We start from the raw sequence: 18,102 nt of genomic DNA on the forward strand, positions 1-18,102 counted from the left end.
TCTCCCTACAATACATTAATGTCAGGTTGATCCCGGTTTTGTATTCTTAATATAGTATCACAATGTATTACTCATGGAAGCAGCATAATTTAGAAGTTATGTTGCATAACACAGTTATTGATGTTTAATTTACAGAAAATAATTTATTTAGCTTCAGCTTCATGATTACTTCACCTGAATACTGTGTAACGTTGATTACATTATTCCACAATGATACCATCGATACTCTGAACCAATAAATAGTGTGACAATGATAGCAATGATCAGGCAGAATGGTAGCATGGCATATTTTAGGAAAATTTCACACTTTTTTCTGTATTTTGCTGCTGATTTTTGTATGTAGGTTTTTAGTCTCTCTGTAGTACACCCCTTGATACAGCACTAGCAGCATGGATAATATTATACATAAGAACTGAGCAGTGTAGCTGTGAATCCAGCCCTGAAATTAGTTAAAACTCTAGAACGCATCACCATCTCTGTGTCTCTGCCTCTTACCCTGACTAGCCCTTCTTCCCTCTGTATAGACTTCAATAGGCATTTCTGAGTGAATGATGATTTCAGGAGGCAAGGTAAGGTGGAGAAACAGTCCGTAAGTGCATATTTGTCTGATGATATATATGAAAAAGTTTCTTACATACACTTTCACTATTGATTTATATAACGTTTGTTGACAGTAGAGTGGCCATTTAAGCTCCCCTCCTGTTTTTGACTACAAAAAATAATGTAAACTCCCAAGAATAAATACTATCCTGAACCGAACCTAAAAGTTAAAAAGGATCTTATGTAACTGCTGTCTCCTTTTGATTCAGAATTACGAATTTAAGATAAAAGATCAGGCACTTCAAAAAGCATCAGAGGCCCCTTCATTCAAGCGGTAGTTGAGGGTCTCATTTTATGGATGAAAGGTTTTGACTCTCTCCATACAAAATAGTAAAGTGATATTCTACAGCTAATGCAACAAATGCTTGCCTGACAAATACACAGAGATCATTTATTTAGTAAGAATTGCCATTACCAGCATATATATTAATATCTTCACTCCATCACACACCCCACGCTTTGTCCTCTGTGACAGTCCAACAGAGAATGTTGATGGATAACTGTTGCTGAGCAGTTTGGTAGTGTTCCCTGTCCATTCAGTTTCTGTCTACTTTTTGGGTTTTGGATGCAATCATTTTACTTCTGCCTTTCCCACAAAGTCCTAGATACTTCATCAATCAAAAATTTAGCCAAAAGGTGGTTGATATGCATATGTGAATGAATGAAAATACATGGCAGAGGGGCCTATTAATTTCAGCTATAAGCAGCTGCCAGCTACTTAAAGGGAATTTTTTTGCCTATCAGCTGCTGGCACCGCCATCAGAGGTTTATCTACAGCATTCTGTAATGCTGTAGATAAGCCCCTGATGTACCCTGAAAGAGAAGAAAAAGGAGTTAGTTTATACTCACCCAGTGGCGGTCTGGGTCCAGTTCGGGTCCGGAGGGAGTCGTGGTCCCGTCTGGCACCTCCCATCTTGCAGCGAAGACGTCCTCTTCATTACTGCCTGTCGCGACTCCGGCGCACTGCTCTGCCCTGTTGAGGGCAGAGCAGATTACTGCAGTGCGTAGGCACCAGGAGAGGTCCAGCGCCTGCGCACTGCAGTACTCTGCTCTGCCCTCAACAGGGCAGAGCACTGCGCCGGAGCCACGATGGGCAGGAATGAAGAGGACGTTATTGCTGCAAGATGGGAGGCGCCAGACCAGACCATGACTCCCTCCAGACCCGAACCCGACCCGGACCGCCCCTGGGTGAGTATAATCTAACTCATTTTTCTTCCCTTTCAGGGTACATCGGGGGCTTATCTACAGCATTATAGAATGCTGTAGATAAGCCCCTGATGGTGGTGCTGGCAGCTGATAGGACTAAAATGGGTTGACAGATCCCCTACAAGACCTAATAAAAAAACTTGACATCATTTATGCATTTTTCAGTCATTTTCATCTAATGGCTACTATGCACTGTATAATGAATAGTTAATTGCCGAGGTGCTATATAAATCATTTAGCCAAAGTCAGTTGGGTAAAATAATGCTACATGTTGGCCCAGAAATATGTGTGTCAGGATACAAAAGCAAGCACTTGTATGAATTGTATAGTTATATTTGTCTTTACAAGAGTCATCTTCCCAGAATGCTTGGTGGCATCTACATTATATACATTTTCCAAAACTGATCTACAGTTGTGCTCAAAAGTTTACATACCCCAGCAAAATTTTAGCTTTCGTGGCCTTTTTTCAGAGAATATGAATGATAACACCAAACCTTTTATTCACTCATGCTTAGTGATTGGGTGAAGCCATTTATTGTCAATCTACTGTGTTTTCTCTTTTTAAATCATAATGACGACCCAAAACATCCAAATGTCCTGGATCAAAAGTTCACATATCCTGGTGATTTTGACCTGATAACATTCACAGAAGTTGACACAAATGGGTTTTAATGGCTACTAAAGGTAACATCCTCACCTGTGACCTGTTTGCTTGTAATCAGTGTGTGTGCATAAAAGATAAGTGAGTTTCTGGGATCCAGACAGACTTTGGCATCTTTCATCCAGCCACTGACGTTTCTGGATTGTGAGTCATGGGGAAAGTAAAAGAATTGTCAACGGATCTGTGGGAAAAGGTAGTTGAACTGTATAAAACAGAAAAGGGATACAAAAAGACATCCAAGGAATTGATGATGCCAGTCAGCAGCGTTCACTCTGTGATTAACAAATGGAAAATCAGGGGATCTGTAAAAACAAAACCATGGTCAGGTAGACCAACAAACATTTTGTCCACAACTGCCAGGAAAATTATTTGGGATGCAAAGAAAAACTCACAAATAACATCAGCTGAAATACTGGACTCTCTGAAAACTAGTGGTGTGGCTGTTTCAAGATGCACAATAAGGAGGCACTTGAAGGAAAATGGGCTGCATGGTCAAGTCACCAGAAGAAAGCCATTACTGCGCAAATGCCACAAAGTATCTCGCCTACAATACGCAAAACAGCACAGAGAAAAGCCTCAAAACTTCTGGAACAAGCTAATTTAAAGTGATGAGACCAAAATTTAACTTTTTGACAACAACCATAACCGTTACATTTGGAGAGAGGTCAACAAGGCCTATGATGAAATGAACACCATTCCTACTGTAAAGCAAGGAGGTGGATCGCTGATGATTTGGGGATATGTTAGCTACAAGGCACAGGAAGCTTGGTCAAAGTTGAAGGAAAGATGAATTCAGCACGATATCAACAAATACTGGAGGCAAATTTGCAATCATCAGCCCGGAAGCTGCGCATGGGACGTACTTGGACATTCCAATATGACAGCGATCCAAAACACAAGGCCAAGTCAACCTGTCATTGGCTACAGCAGAACAAAGTGGGTTCTGGAGTGACCATCTCAATCTCCTGACCTCAATATCATTGAGCAACTCTGTGGAGATCTTAAGTGCTCAGTTCTTGCAAGACAGTCCAGGAATTTACAGGAACTGGAGGCTTTTTGCCAAGAAGAATGGGCAGCTTTACCATCTGAGAAAATAAAGAGCCTCATCCACAACTACCACAAAAAACTTCAAGCTGTCATTGATCTTAGAGGGGGCAAAACACAGTATTAAGAAATGGAGTGTTTGGACTTTTAATCAGAGTCGTTTGGATGTTTTGGGTTGTCATTATGATTTAAAAAGAGAAAACACATTAGCTTGACAATAAATGGCTTCACCAAACCATTAACCATGAGTGGAGAAAAAGTTTTGGTGTTATCATTCATACTCTCTGAAAAAAGGTCAAGAAAGCAAAAATTCTGCTGGGGTATGTAAACTTTTGAGCACAAATATATATACAGTACAGACCAACTGTTCAGGAAACAGTGGGATATAAGAGCTTTTGCCTCTTTTCAAGCTGCCTCTATATCGACATATATTGGCACAGACCACAGATAGTATAGTATGTGGTCACTAGAAGAGTTTGGCGGATCGATTCGTGGCACATCTGGCAATCCGCCAGAGAATACCAGCCTGGCTGATTCCCTGGATGGTAAGCTTGAGAATCTCTTACCTTTCCATAATTCAAGGCATGGTTTTTGATTAGCCAAGTTGGCTCAACGTCATCTGGGTGTCACACCGCATTGATGATATTCCGCCAACCTGGCTAATCAAAAGCTCCATTGGGGATCCCAAAAGGTAAGAAATTCACAAACCTGTCCAGTGACCAGAGACTAATAACTTGGTCACTGTACCAAAGACCTTCAAATTAATCCACCACATAAACTGATTACAGATTCCCTTTAAAATATGCCCTTTATAAGAAAATCTACAGTGGCTTGTAAAACTATTCACCCCCTTGGCATTTTTTTGTGTGTTTTGCTACCTCACAACTTGGAATTTCACTTTTTTTTTTGAGGGATTGCATCAGTTCATGTAAAGATCATGCCTAAAACTGTGAACATTTGGTTTTCTTTTTATTGTGAAGCAAACCTCAAAAATGACAAAATAACTGAAAACTTCAGTGTGCGTAACTATTCACCCCTATAGTCAGTATTTTATAGAGCCTTCTTTTGGGGCAAATACAGCTGCAAGTCACTTTGGATATGTGTCTATGAGCTTTCCACATCTTGCCACTGGGATTTTTGCCCATTCCTCTGTCTTAAAGTCTGACAACAGATTCTCAATTGGATAAAGGTGTGGGTTTTTACTAGGCCACGCCAAAACATTTACATGTTTCCCCTTAAACCACTCAAGTGTTGCTTTAGCAGTATGCTTTGGATCATTGCCATGTTGGAAGGTGAATCTCCGTCCCGGTGTCAAATTACTGACAAACTGAAACAGGTTTTGCTCAAGAATATCCCTGTATTTCGCACCATCCATCTTCCCTTCGATATGGACCATTTTCCTTGTTCCTGCTGCCGAAAAGCATCTCCTCAGCATTATGCTGCCACCACCATGTCTCATTGTGGGGATGGTGTTCTTGGTGTGATGAGCTGTGTTGGTTTGGCACCAGACATAACATTTACCTTAGTTGCCAAAAAGTTCAGTTTTGATGTCATCTGACTACAGCATCTTCATCCATTCATTTGGGGAGTCTCCCACAAGTCTTTTGACAAACTCAAATTGAGCCTTATAATTTTTGTGTGTAAGTAACGGCATTTTTTGCTCACTATTCCATAAAGACCACCTTTATTGAGTGTACGACATATTGTGTTTGTATGGAAAGATACTCCCATCTCTGCTTGGGAACCCTGTAGCTCCTTCAGGGTTACCTTTGGTCTCTGTGCTGCCTCACTGATTAATGCCCTCATTCCCAGGGTTGCAATGTAACAAAATAGGTAAAAAGCCAAGGCGTTGAATGCTTTACTAAGCCACTTTATGACCCCTTGTTAAACGCAGCACAAATAGTGTCTAAAATAGTTAAACGAAGTCTGGAAAATGACACATCACTTAGTAAGCGACACAGCCCTAGTAAAAATAGTACCTTTAGGAAATGTGCAAATTTTAAGTATTTGCAGCAGAAATTTCTGCACCAAAAACACATCTCTTGGCAGGAAAATACTCACGATTTTGATGCAGTGTTTACTTGTATTCTTCCTTATTAATTTGAATGAGTGAAAAACACTGTAAAAATATTAAGGCTGTGTGCCCACGTAAGTGTGTTTGAAGCATTTACCCCAGTCAAAACGCTTCAAAAACGCATACAAGAAGCATCCCATTCATTTTAAACGAATTCCGCACTTTTTGTGCACATTGATGCATTTTTTCCGTGATAAAAACGCTCCACGGTAAAAAACGCAGAATGCTCATTAATTTTGCCGAAAAGTCTGCGCGTTTTTTTCGCAAAAATTGCACAGAAAACGCGTGTTTTCTGGGAAGGAATCCGGTTTTGAAGCACAAATTTTCTGCATACGTGGGCCCATAGCCTGAAAGAATTGACATGTTGAAGATTTGAAACTTGCAAATCTGCATGGAAAAAATAAGCAACATGTGCATGAGATTTCATAAATCTCATTGATTTTGCTGGTGCTGCAAACTTCTGGATTTTGGCATGGTAGGTTTGGTGCAGAAATTTCTGTTGCAAATACTTAATGTGTGCACATACCCCTTAGCGATCAAATTACGTTTTCTAGTAATTGTTCATATTGAAATACAGCTCTGGCAAAAAATTAAGAGATCACTGCAAAATGTTCAGTTTGTCTGATTTTTCTCTTTATAGGTATATTTCTGAGTAAAATGTAAATTGCTCTTTTATGCTATAAACTACTGACAACGTCACCGAATTTCCAAGCACTAAATTTTGTATTTATTTTCAGAGAATGAGAAATGGTCAAAATAACAAAAAAATGCAGTGCTTGCAGACCTCAAATAATGCTAAGAAAACAAGTTCATAATCATTTAGAAACAGCAATACTAATGGCGTAACCATGATTTTTAATCACAGCTTTCATGCGTCTTGGCTGCTTTCCATGAGTCTTTCACATTGCTTTTGGGTGACCTTATGCCACTCCTGGTACAAAAATTTAAGCAGTTCTTATTTTGATGGATTGTGACTATCCATCTTCCTCATGATTACATTCCAGAGGTTTTCAATGAGGTTCAGGTCTGGAGATTGGGCTGGCCATGAAAGAGATTTGATGTGGTGGTCCTTCTTCCACACATTGATTGACCTAGCTGTGTGGCATGGTGCATTGTCCTGCTGGAAAAAACAGATCTCAGAGTTGGGGAACACTGCATGAGCAGAAGGAATCAACTGTTTTTCTAGGATAACCTTGTATGTGGCTTGATTCATACATCCTTTGCAAAGATTAACCTGCCCAATTCCAGCCTTGCTGACGCATCCCCAGATCATCACCGATCCTCCACCAAATTTCACAGTGGGTGCAAGACACTGTGGCTTGTACGCCTCTCCAGGTGTCAGTCTAGCCATTAGACGACCAGGTGTTGGGCAAAGCTAAAAATTAGACTAATCAGAGAAGATTACCTTACTCTAGTCCTCTATGTCCTCTATGGTCCAATTCTTATGGTCTTTGGCAAACTTCAGCCTGGCTCTCCTTTACTTCTCATTGATGAAAGGCTTTTTTCTAGCTTTACATGACTTGATCCCTGCCTCAAGGAGCCTGTTACGAACTGTTCTTGCCATGCACTTCACCCCAGCTGCCATTTGCCATTCCTTTTGTAGGTCACTTGATGTCATCCTGCGGTTGCTGAGACTGCAGTCTTAGAAATGTTAAGGATGAAGGCAACATGACGCTCACTTTATCCCTCTGCTAGTAAAGCCAGAATTGAGCCCTTCTTTTCCTCACTGAAGACTTTTCTTTTCAACTCTTTTGGCATGGTTAAAAGTTATTTTTTCATTCCTATTACTTTTGGGATATTACTAGCACTTGTTTTGCCATCGAGCTTGTCCTATTGCAAGAGGATTGTGAACACCACAGCAGGGTTTTTTATACTTTCCTTTGTTAAATAAGATTTGGCTCAGGTAGTCACCTAATCAGAAGCACATTATGTAGAATGAGGTGCACTATGGTTATAATTCAAGTGACACTGGAATGGAATGGCTGTCAGACATGTAGAGAAGCTGAACTGAGAACTGTCCAGTGGTCTCTTAATTTTTGCAAGAGCTGTATGTTAATTAAATTTCCAGTGCACCCTGAGAGTGATTGAGCAGGTCAGTGCACCTATTTGTTTTCCATCTCCACCCTCCTGCGGCTCCAGTAAAGCCATAACTGTCAATTAAGGAAGGAGGGGGGTAGATACAAAACAAATAGGTGGGAAGGTGCGCTAAACTGCTCAACCAATCCCTGTGTGCCTCATTAGCATATCTGACTAAAGTACAGTTTTAATTAGTCATTTGTCCTCTACGAGGAGCTGTGCTTGAACAGTCACTTTGTATTGACTGGGTCCCTTTACTAGGTGTGGCATATATCAATGAATGTGGCACACAACCGTGACTAAGGGCTCTTTCACACGTCTGTGTCTCTAGGACACATGGTGAAAGTTTTCACATGTACTGGAGACACTGACACACGTAGACCTATTCAAGTGAATGGGTCTGTGGACATGTCAGTGTGTTTCCACGGAACGTGTGTTCGTAGCCAAAACATGCTGACATGTCCTCTTCGGGAAGGTGAGGAATACTGTTGTTTGTTTTTCTAACCTCTTTGCAGATGACGATGGCATCGGGGGAATAGGGAAGGTCGTAAGTATGGTTTAATTAAGAATATTAAAGGGGTCTCTTTCTTTCAATTAAAGTACTTTTTTCTGAGTGTCTGTGTTTTCTTACAATGTGACTATGGGGTTAGTAATGAGGCATCTTATTGACGCCCCTCCATTACTAACCTCAGGGCTTGATGTCACCTGACGGTGACATCAACCCCCCAACTATTAGCCTCTGTAGCGGTGGCAAGTGGGGTAAGTGCCAGAATTGGCGCATCTTAGAGATGCGCCTTTTCTGGGGAGGCTGGGAACTGATGTTTTTAGCCTGGAGGGAACCAGTATCCATGGCCCCTTCCTAGGCTATTAATATCAGCATGCAGCTGTCTGCATACCCTTTGCTGGTTATTAATTATAGAGGGACCCCACGTCTTTTTTGGGGGGTTCCCCATTTTAATAGCTGTGAGATGATATTAATAGCCTGGGAAGCTTTATGGGTATTAGCCCCTTCCCAGGCTATAAACATCTGCCCCCAGCTGTCGGCTTTCCCTCTGCTAGTTACAAAAATTGTGCCGGAGCCTGCGTCATTTTTTTCAGAAAAATATTTTATTAATTAAATACATGTACAGTAATTTGCACACACACTGAACTAATTTTATTTATCACTGACATCTATATATCTAGCTATTTTATTTGTATTTACTGTATGTAATCCATCTCTTCTATCCTATCAGCTTCTGCAGTGATTTCACAGAATACGGCAAATGAATTACCGGCTTTTCTTCTATCTATCTACTATGTAAAAAAAATAAATAAATATATATATTTCTATGTGTATATATCTATTCAATCTATTCTATTCCAACCTGTCAGTGTGATTTTACAGTATGCGCACATGAATTGCCGGCTTTTAATCTATCTATCTATCTATCTATCTATCTATCTATCTATCTATCTATCTATCTATCTATCTATATGTGTGTGCGTTTTGACGAATATTTCCTTTGAAAATGATGTGTAAATGACTTAGAGAACGGCTGTATGTAAAAGCTCATATTAAAATCGCATTGCATACGCATGTCATACGGATGCTGCATTTAAAAATCGCACAGCACTCGCATGACACTCGGCTGTTTTTTCGGTCCTGATATCGGAATGTTTTTTGTTTTTTACACATATAGGTATGAGCCCTTACTTATACAATTCTTGGTTCTCCAGGATTAACATCTGCTGAAAAATTTGCTCCGATGTTCTATTCTGAATAAGACAGTTGCCACTAGGTTTTCTGTTACCAGAAAATCAATGCACTCGGCTAAATACTAAATACTAATTTTGTGTATTTTTGCTGCCCTGTTGTTCATCTCAACCCTAGAACGAGTCTACTACCCATCTGCCATGTTGCATCTGAATAAGTAAGGACATGAATGGATGAATACATCGGTAGAAAAAATGAATATAATATAGATGTATACATGTAAATGTACCAATAAAGCTGAAATAACAATATTCCTAAAGTTACATCTCCTTGGCCCAGGGCATATACGCCAACAATATTTCTAATATTTACAATATTTAAATTGTTAAAACCCAGTAAATAAGCACACAATTTTCCTAGGACAGTAGGGTTTTTTTGATATGGAAATGTTAGATTTTTCCTAAGTCAGTCCCTCAATACAGCATAATGTGAAAACTTTGACAAACCTAGCGATTACCGAGCTCCCGTATCACATTTTCATTACAAGCAGTGCCCTTGATTAAGCCTTGGCCTTGCCTGTATTTTAACTTTCACAACACCTCCTGTTCAACAATTCCAGAGGCCTATTTTTCATATTAAAAAAAAAATGTGATCATGGTCTAGGCATTAAAATGTATGAGGAAGGTCGCACAATCTTTTGCTAGCAGAGAAGGAGGGGTAACAGATGAGCGCCGGCTTGCTGGTAAAGCCTAATTGTATTCCAGCGCTGAAGAGCGCCAGATGAGAGACGAGAAGAAAGGGTCCGAGAGAAGAGAGATCGCTGTGTTCCTGTAGTCCCTTGCATTGATTGTTGTTTTACCCGTTCTGTACCAAAATGCTGTGAAATAGAATGCTAACTATCTGAATACATTATCTGCAAGCTGCCTAATGGAACTGACCCAGCAATTTAAAAGAACACATAAAGGACACGGGGCTACTTCTAGCGCCCCTTTTTTTTTCTGTCTATGGTGTTTTGAAATCCATGACAAATGCATTGTAGAATGACAAGATTTTGTTTTATGTTTTTCATGGCATTTTTATTTTTGTTTTCTCTTTTTTTATTGTCAGTTTGATCATGTGCGTTTTCTTAAGTTTTGCAAGTTCTATAAAAAAAAGTATTTTGTGGGAAAAAATAGAAATAAATGAAAAAAATATATAATTTTCAGAGCATGCTGCATTTAAATGAAAATGCTTGTAAGCCAAAAAAAGAGAAAGCAAAAAAACACCAAAATTCAGCAAATTAAAATGGGGGTGCATCTTATAATGTGTATATACTTACCCGTACCGTTGCTGCAGGCCGCAGGCTGGGATGAGGGGGTATTAGGTGTTGCTGCGGGTGCCCGGTGGTGATACGGGGGGGGTCTGGATGGAGGTCTCTACACCAAGATCTCGAGAGATGCGATTTCATCTCTCGAAATCTTGGTGCTGAGATCTTCATCTGCACATGTGCAGTCCCCAGTGGCCATTTTCCCCAGAGTCCACCGCACTGGAAACCATGGAACTGCCAGGGCTTTGGCCTTTCATAAAATGTCTGCAGAGCCCTGGCAGCACTGGAAACACTGCAGCAGCACCGGGCAGCAGCGCCGGACACCCTCGTAGCACTGCGGGGCACCCACAGCACCGGAGACACCCACAGTAGCATCAGGCAGCACCGCCAGACACCCCTGTAGCACCGCTGGGCACCTACAGCACCTGAGACACCCACAGCAGCACCGGACACCGCAGCAGCACCAGACACCCACAGCGGCGCGCCGCACATCGGAACACCCCCTCATCCCAGCCTGCAGCATCACCCCACTCCTGCTTCCCCCGGCAGCGACCCAGGGACCCCGCTTCATTGCAGCCACCACCCTTGGTAAGCAATAAGACACATGAATTTTAAGAAGCACCACCATTTTATTTAAAAAAATCCTATTTTTCTCCTCAAAATTTGGGGTGCATCTTATAATCCTGAGCGTCTTATAATCCGAAAAATACGGTACATTGGGCCTCAGTTGTCAAAGCTGTAAAAACAAAACTTTTATCACCATATCAACCACCAATCATAGGACGGTTTTTATTTTAGAATCTGGCCAGCAGGCCAGAGTTTGACATACACTCACTGGCCACTTTATTAGGTACACCATGCTAGTAAGGGGTTGGACCCCCTTTTGCCTTCAGAACTGCCTCAATTCTTCGTGGCAGAGATTCAACAAGGTGCTGGAAGCATTCCTCAGAGATTTTGGACCATATTGACATGATGGCATCACACAGTTGGCGCAGATTTGTCGGCTGCACATCCCTGATGCGAATCTCCCGTTCCACCACATCCCAAAGATGCTCTATTGGATTGAGATCTGGTGACTGAGGAGGCCATTTGAGTACAGTAAACTCATTGTCATGTTCAAGAAACCAATCTGAGATGATTCGAGCTTTATGACATGGCGCATTATCCTGCTGAAAGTAGCCATCAGATGTTGGGTACATTGTGGTCATAAAGGGATGGACATGGTCATCAACAATACTCAGGTAGGCTGTGGCGTTGCAACGATGCTCAATTGGTACCAAGGGGCCCAAAGAGTGCCCAGAAAAAATTCCCCACACCATGACACCACCACCACCAGCCTGAACCGTTGATACAAGGCAGGATGGATCCATGCTTTCATGTTGTTTACGCCAAATTCTGACCCTACCATCCGAATGTCGCAGCAGAAATCGAGACTCATCAGACCAGGCAACGTTTTTCCAATCTTCTACTGTCCAATTTCGATGAGCTTGTGCAAATTGTAGCCTCAGTTTCCTGTTCTTAGCTGAGAGGAGTGGAACCCAGTGTGGTCTTCTGCTGCTGTAGCCCATCTGCCTCAAAGTTCGACGCACTGTGCGTTCAGAGATGCTCTTCTGCCTACCTTGGTTGTAACGGGTGGCAATTTGAGTCACTGTTGCCTTTCTATCAGCTCGAACCAGTCTGCCCATTCTCCTCTGACCTCTGGCATCAACATGGCATTTCCGGCCACAGAACTGCCGCTCACTGGATTTTTTTTCTTTTTCGGACCATTCTCTGTAAACCCTAGAGATGGTTGTGCGTGAAAATCCCAGTAGATCAGCAGTTTCTGAAATTCTCAGACCAGCCCTTCTGGCACCAACAATCATGCCACGTTCAAAGGCACTTAAATCACCTTTCTTCCCCATAATGATGCTCGGTTTGAACTGCAGGAGATTGTCTTGACCATGTCTACATGCCTAAATGCACTGAGTTGCCGCCATGTGATTGGCTGATTAGAAATTAAGTCTTAACACACAGTTGGACAGGTGTACCTAATAAAGTGGCCAGTGAGTGTATGTGCTTTAGAGGATGCCCTGACTGGTGGTCTTTGTATTATTGGCCACGTAGGATGAGACATCATAACAGGTGGGACCCTGTGAAGTGCCAAGGAAGGAAGAGTAGTCTTTTCTTACTTTGAACTTATTAGAAGATTTTTTCTAAAAAAAAAAGGTTGATTTTGCTGTGGATTACCCATGGAAGTGGCAAAATTCTGAAATATTTTTATTTAAAACAAAATAGGGTTTTGTTGCAGATTTTGACTTCTCAGTTGAACTCTGTGGGAAAAATTTGCAACAAATCTGTGCTCAGTTGGCATCAGAAATTGCTGTGAATGTAAAAATTTGTATACGCATTGGTTGAAATATCCTCCAATCTGTTGCTACAAAATTTTCATGAATCCATGGACTTGAAAAAGTGATTTTGAGCCACAGATCTGGCCAAAATCGGACATGTCATCTACATTTATATTTGTGGATATGCCCAACCACTATAATGGGTATATATTCTATCCCTGAAGAAAAAAAAAAAAATGGATAGAACATGGATTTAAATGGGACATAAGTGGCTGTATTGGTTCTAAAGATCCTGTTCAGGAATCAGGAAACTGATCCATGCCATACTGAATGGTACCGAATAAGAGTTCGATTTCTTATATATTGGTTTTAGGCTTTTTTTTTTTTTTTAGAACTCTATATGGCAGACCCAGAAAAATATGAGAACGGCAAGAGCTACTGTGTTTTTTTACACTATTGGTATTAGGAGGAAATCAAATTAATTCCTAGCTGCTGGGAACAGAAATGTTGTGTGCTGTGGTATAGGACATTTCATGGATTATAAAAAAAGTAGAAGTGAAATAACTTGCGGTAATAACGAAAAATAATACATTAGGTCATGTAGAAGTATCTGTAAATGATGCCATAGGTTTTTGGTTGTACCTGTCTTCAGGGTTAGTGTCTCCCTAGGGAACTGTAAAAATAATGCTATCTAACTTTTAATTATGTTGTTCATATAATTGCTTTGCCCATTTCTCCCATTTATTAGTCCTTAGAAAAAAGCTGCCTTCTATGGATTCAGTGTAATCATATATTTCATTCATTTAAATGATTGTCTTGTTATACTGCTGTTCCCCTACTGCAACAGCTGCAGGAATTGTGTGGCCGCTTGGCACTACCAGGTGTTTATTAGAGGGCTTCATTTTCAAGGGATAGTAGCCTTTCTTAAAGCACCACTCCAGCAGGTTCTTTTTTTCTCTGCTGAAGTGGTGTTTTTAAGCATAAATCCTCAGTTCCAGGTCATATACTCACCCTGCGGCGTCTTCACTGTTTTTCGGCGCCGGTCGGGAACCACGGTGCCATCTTGAGAGCGTAGTTTCTGCGTAGCTGGAAGTTAAAAGCTACGTCAAAAGCTCTCAATGAAAGTCTATAAGAGTCAGAATGAGGATCTCATAGACTTACATTAATTAGTGACCTGCAGCTTGCTCTATGAAACACTGGAGCAGCTGGCAGGTCACAAACTGCAGGAGACAGAAGGGAGAGGCAGCAAAAATAGATGAAATCCAACGGAAGGTGAGTATCAGGCAGGTGACAGGGGACTTGAATTTTCAACACTCCAGCGGTGAAATAAAAAAAAAACTTTCTGGAGTGGTGCTTTAAATGAATCGTCCAGTCGGAAAATCAATTTAAGGTTCTTCACAATAATTCAAAATTTACCACCGGTGAGCATTTTTCATATTATTGAGAGACTGCTTTAAAATTCACAGTAATCCATAAGCCTGCAGGGCCTAAAGACAACTTGTCAGCATGTTTTTACATATGGTAGCAGTGCTTTGAGCGTATGGGCTCTTTTCCCATAATGATAATGATACCTTTTTTTGTATGAAATAGAGAATGCAGGGATCTGTCACTGCTCTCATTCACACTCTGCAGTATCCAATGGTAATCTTCAAACAGAAGACTTGCAACAAGAACGATCTGATAGTGCTTAATAGGAAACAGTCCAATTGTGAATATGGTGCAAGAAGAAAAATAGGGCTCAGAGGAAGCGTGGTTTACATGCGAAACATCTGTCAGCCACTTTAGAATTTGGAGACAAAAAATGTCTGACAGATGTTTCTTGTGTAAACCGCACTTCCTCTGAGCCTTTGTATAGCTGTCATGAGTAATGTTGCATACAAGCCATCTGCAGACCATAGTCTAGAAATGCTGGGGGCAGGCCAGTGCACTTGGAAGAAGCAGCCCTAGAGTATTGACATGTTCCAGTGCACTCACAACTTAATTTGCATACGACTTCTATGATAGATTTCTTATGACCGGCAGATCTGAGTATCATCTTTATTGGGGGGGAGTGCCTATACAGTCATACCACTGCTTCCACATGTAAATGCCAACTGATAGGATCTCTTTAAAGGGTATGTATCAAGTTAGGGCTCATACTCGCGAGAGACTCGCATAACTCTCTTGCGAGTCTCCCGCATGAGAACTTGGCACTGCCGCCGTCACTTGGATCGGAGAGTGCGGCTGCATAGAAATACATGCTCTGGTCTGAGTGCTGGCGGCAGTGCCAGGTTTTCATGTGAGAGACTCACACGAGAATCATGCGAGTCTCTCGCAAGTGAGTATGAGCCCTTATTGACCATATTCCTGTTCATAGCGAAACCACAGGCTCCAACCATTCGGACTCCTACCGATTCCATAGAACACAGGACTCATCTGAATAGAAAGGAGATCAGGTACTTGTACCTCCACTTCATTCACTTTCAATGGAACTACCAGAGACTGCTGAGTACTATGCCTGGCAATTTGTGGCAATCCTTCAGACAATAAATATAGTGGCGTTGCGCATAGTAAACCTCTTCCCTGTTCAGAGTCATATCCTCATGATTGGTGGGGGTCTCAGTGGGTAAACCCTGACAGATAAGGGAGTAATCTCCTGTTTTGTGTATACAGGATAATTCCTATATTTGTTACAAACCCATTAAGCTTGGCTTCATTCATGGTGGTGATGATGCAGATCCCTGGAATCTGTGCCCTAGATTAATTAAAACTGACATTTTGTAAGCCAGTCTAGATAAGCAATGAATTGGAGTAAGATAATACACATTCATTAAGAAGCAGGCACAAAAATTTGAATGACTTTTGGCATAAATTTTGATAAGTTTTCCGAGCATGTTTGGTCACGCCACCACCCTACTAATCTCTGCTCACTTTTCCATATGTGAATACCAAATGATGGGATCCACCAGAGGGCATGTACCAAGCATGTAAGTTATCCCCTGTACATAGTGCAACTGCTGGGTCCAACTACTGGGACCCCCATTTTTCCAATACACTGGGGCTCTACAGAGCATCTCTGAATAATGAGGAAAGTGGGCAGAGCTGGCCGAGACTGGTGTAAAATGCCAACAGTCACTACATTTACAATGGCAAAAGCTGATTGATGAATCAGGGCCTATATGTTAACAATTTGTCTTTTGTATGATCGCAGAGCTGTTCTATCCGGCTGGGAACAATCACCTCATGAAACCACCAGGCTCATAAAATATGTGTCCAGTGTATTCTCCCTGAAAGCTCCAGCACCAATGATGCTTTAGAAAATAAGCTCATATTTGATAATTAGCACTTAGCCTTTATTCAGATAAAAGCTAAAACTATGTGAGTGCAGGACTTTTAGCTTTTCTGGTTGTACTGCTTTTTTTTTTTTTTTTTTACAATAATGACTTTTACAAGTTTCCATTCTTGTACTGGTATAATTAGTTCTGTAGACTTAGAGAAAGTACAAGTTCATCCTCTATACATAGAAAACTGTTTATGGAATGAAATCAGTTTAATTGAATACATCACTGACGCCCCAACTGTTTTCATAGCGAATAATATGAGATGGTATAATGGATAATTTATCTGCTCCTTGTGATGTATTATTGATGCTTCTCTGATTATCCCACTCTTTCACTTTATTTCATGACTGCTGGTCCTAACATGGAGGCTTTGCTAGAACAAAATGACTTTGGGGCTGTACAACAGATATAAGGTTCCACTTTTTCACTCACTGATGTAGTAAAATGAATCTTATTTTTGAAAAATATCTATGCTAAAATAAATAAAGAGCCAGAAATGATGATAAATCAACCAACATGACAATGGTTTAGAATTATACTGATGTATTGTACATTTCCTGTTTCATATAGTTGCCTTCATTCTCTATCACTTTTGGTTTTTTCTGTTTTTAAAAATTTACCTGAACAAAGTATTAGAAAGCTACAATAACATAAAATCTACCACATAGGACATGCTCATAGTGGTTATTCTTACTGAAATTATCATTAAAATTAAGGTCGATGGGTGGAAAGCTCATTGAGAGTGGATGGTTGTGGCTTCATTCACAGCATTAAAAAAAATGCGTTTTTCAGCATTTTGCCTGACCTTTTTTTTTTCTGCTAATTGTTGTTCATGATCCTTGTTATTACAGTGGGTATTTTCGGTAGCTTCGTGATATTGCTATTTTTTTGCAAAAAAAAACTTTAAATTTTATCTATAAGTAAATAGTGAAATATAAAATGCAATACAGGTAATTTTTTTTTTGTTTTTTTAATTACACTTTTTTTTGTATTTTCTAGGACTGAAGATTGAGAGAGCCACTGACAATATACTAATTAGTGTCGGAGTGGGAATGAAATTCAGCACCGGCAATGAGAGTACACAGGATATGCTGCATCCGCACACCCACTTCACCAGACTGGGGTCTCTATTATAAATATGCCCCTGCCTAACATTAAAGGATATCACCATTTACTGCGGGAACAAAATTACCATTGATAAAGCTATATAAGGGTAAATAATATCTTTCACACGTCAATGGCTCCGGTACGTGTAGTGACAGTTTTCTCATGTACCGGAGACACTGATGCACGTAGACTTATTCAAATGAATGGGTCTGTGCACATGTCAGCGTATTTTCATGGACTGTGTATCCGTGTGCAAAGTACACTGACATGTCCGTTTTAACACGGACACACTGACCACAACACGTGCTGCACACGTGCACATGGAGAACTGTTCACATTGTCCTCCGTGCTCCCAGACGGTGCTGGGAAGAAGCGGCTACAGTAAGCGCTGACCGTAGCCGTGATTCTTCTTTCCTGCTCTGCCGGCAGGAGAGAAGAATGAATGAAAACCCGACGTGGGGTCCCCCTCATTTTATGAACCAACCAGAAGAAACTTACAGCTGGGGGCTGCGACCCTCAGCTGTCAGCTTCAGCCAGGTTGGTTCTCAAGAATAGAGGGGTCCCCACGCTGTTTTTTTAATTATTTATTTAAATAAATAATTAAAGAAGTAGCGTGGGGACCCCTCTATTTTAGAGAACCAACCTTGCTGAAGCTGACAGCTGAGCTGTAAGTTTCATCTGGTTG

The 18,102-nt window shown here is 40.9% G+C and overlaps 1 protein-coding gene and 1 long non-coding RNA gene across 4 annotated transcripts in view; one reads left to right on the forward strand and one right to left on the reverse strand.

Moving 5' to 3' along the window:
- The window catches only part of LOC141091322 (uncharacterized), a 182,130-nt gene extending 164,229 nt beyond the window's left edge, over nucleotides 1–17,901 (forward strand). Inside the window, exon 3 of the long non-coding RNA XR_012232492.1 lies at nucleotides 17,310–17,901. This is a non-coding gene — a long non-coding RNA (uncharacterized lncRNA). The remainder of the gene's footprint in view (nucleotides 1–17,309) is intronic.
- NXPH4 (neurexophilin 4) overlaps nucleotides 1–18,102 on the reverse strand; it is a 405,809-nt gene that overhangs the window by 20,324 nt on the left and 367,383 nt on the right. The window lies entirely within an intron of this gene.

Source organism: Dendrobates tinctorius, unplaced genomic scaffold, assembly GCF_039654945.1.
Source record: "Dendrobates tinctorius isolate UK_male_01 unplaced genomic scaffold, ASM3965494v1 ptg000051l, whole genome shotgun sequence".
Lineage (NCBI taxonomy): Eukaryota > Metazoa > Chordata > Amphibia > Anura > Dendrobatidae > Dendrobates > Dendrobates tinctorius.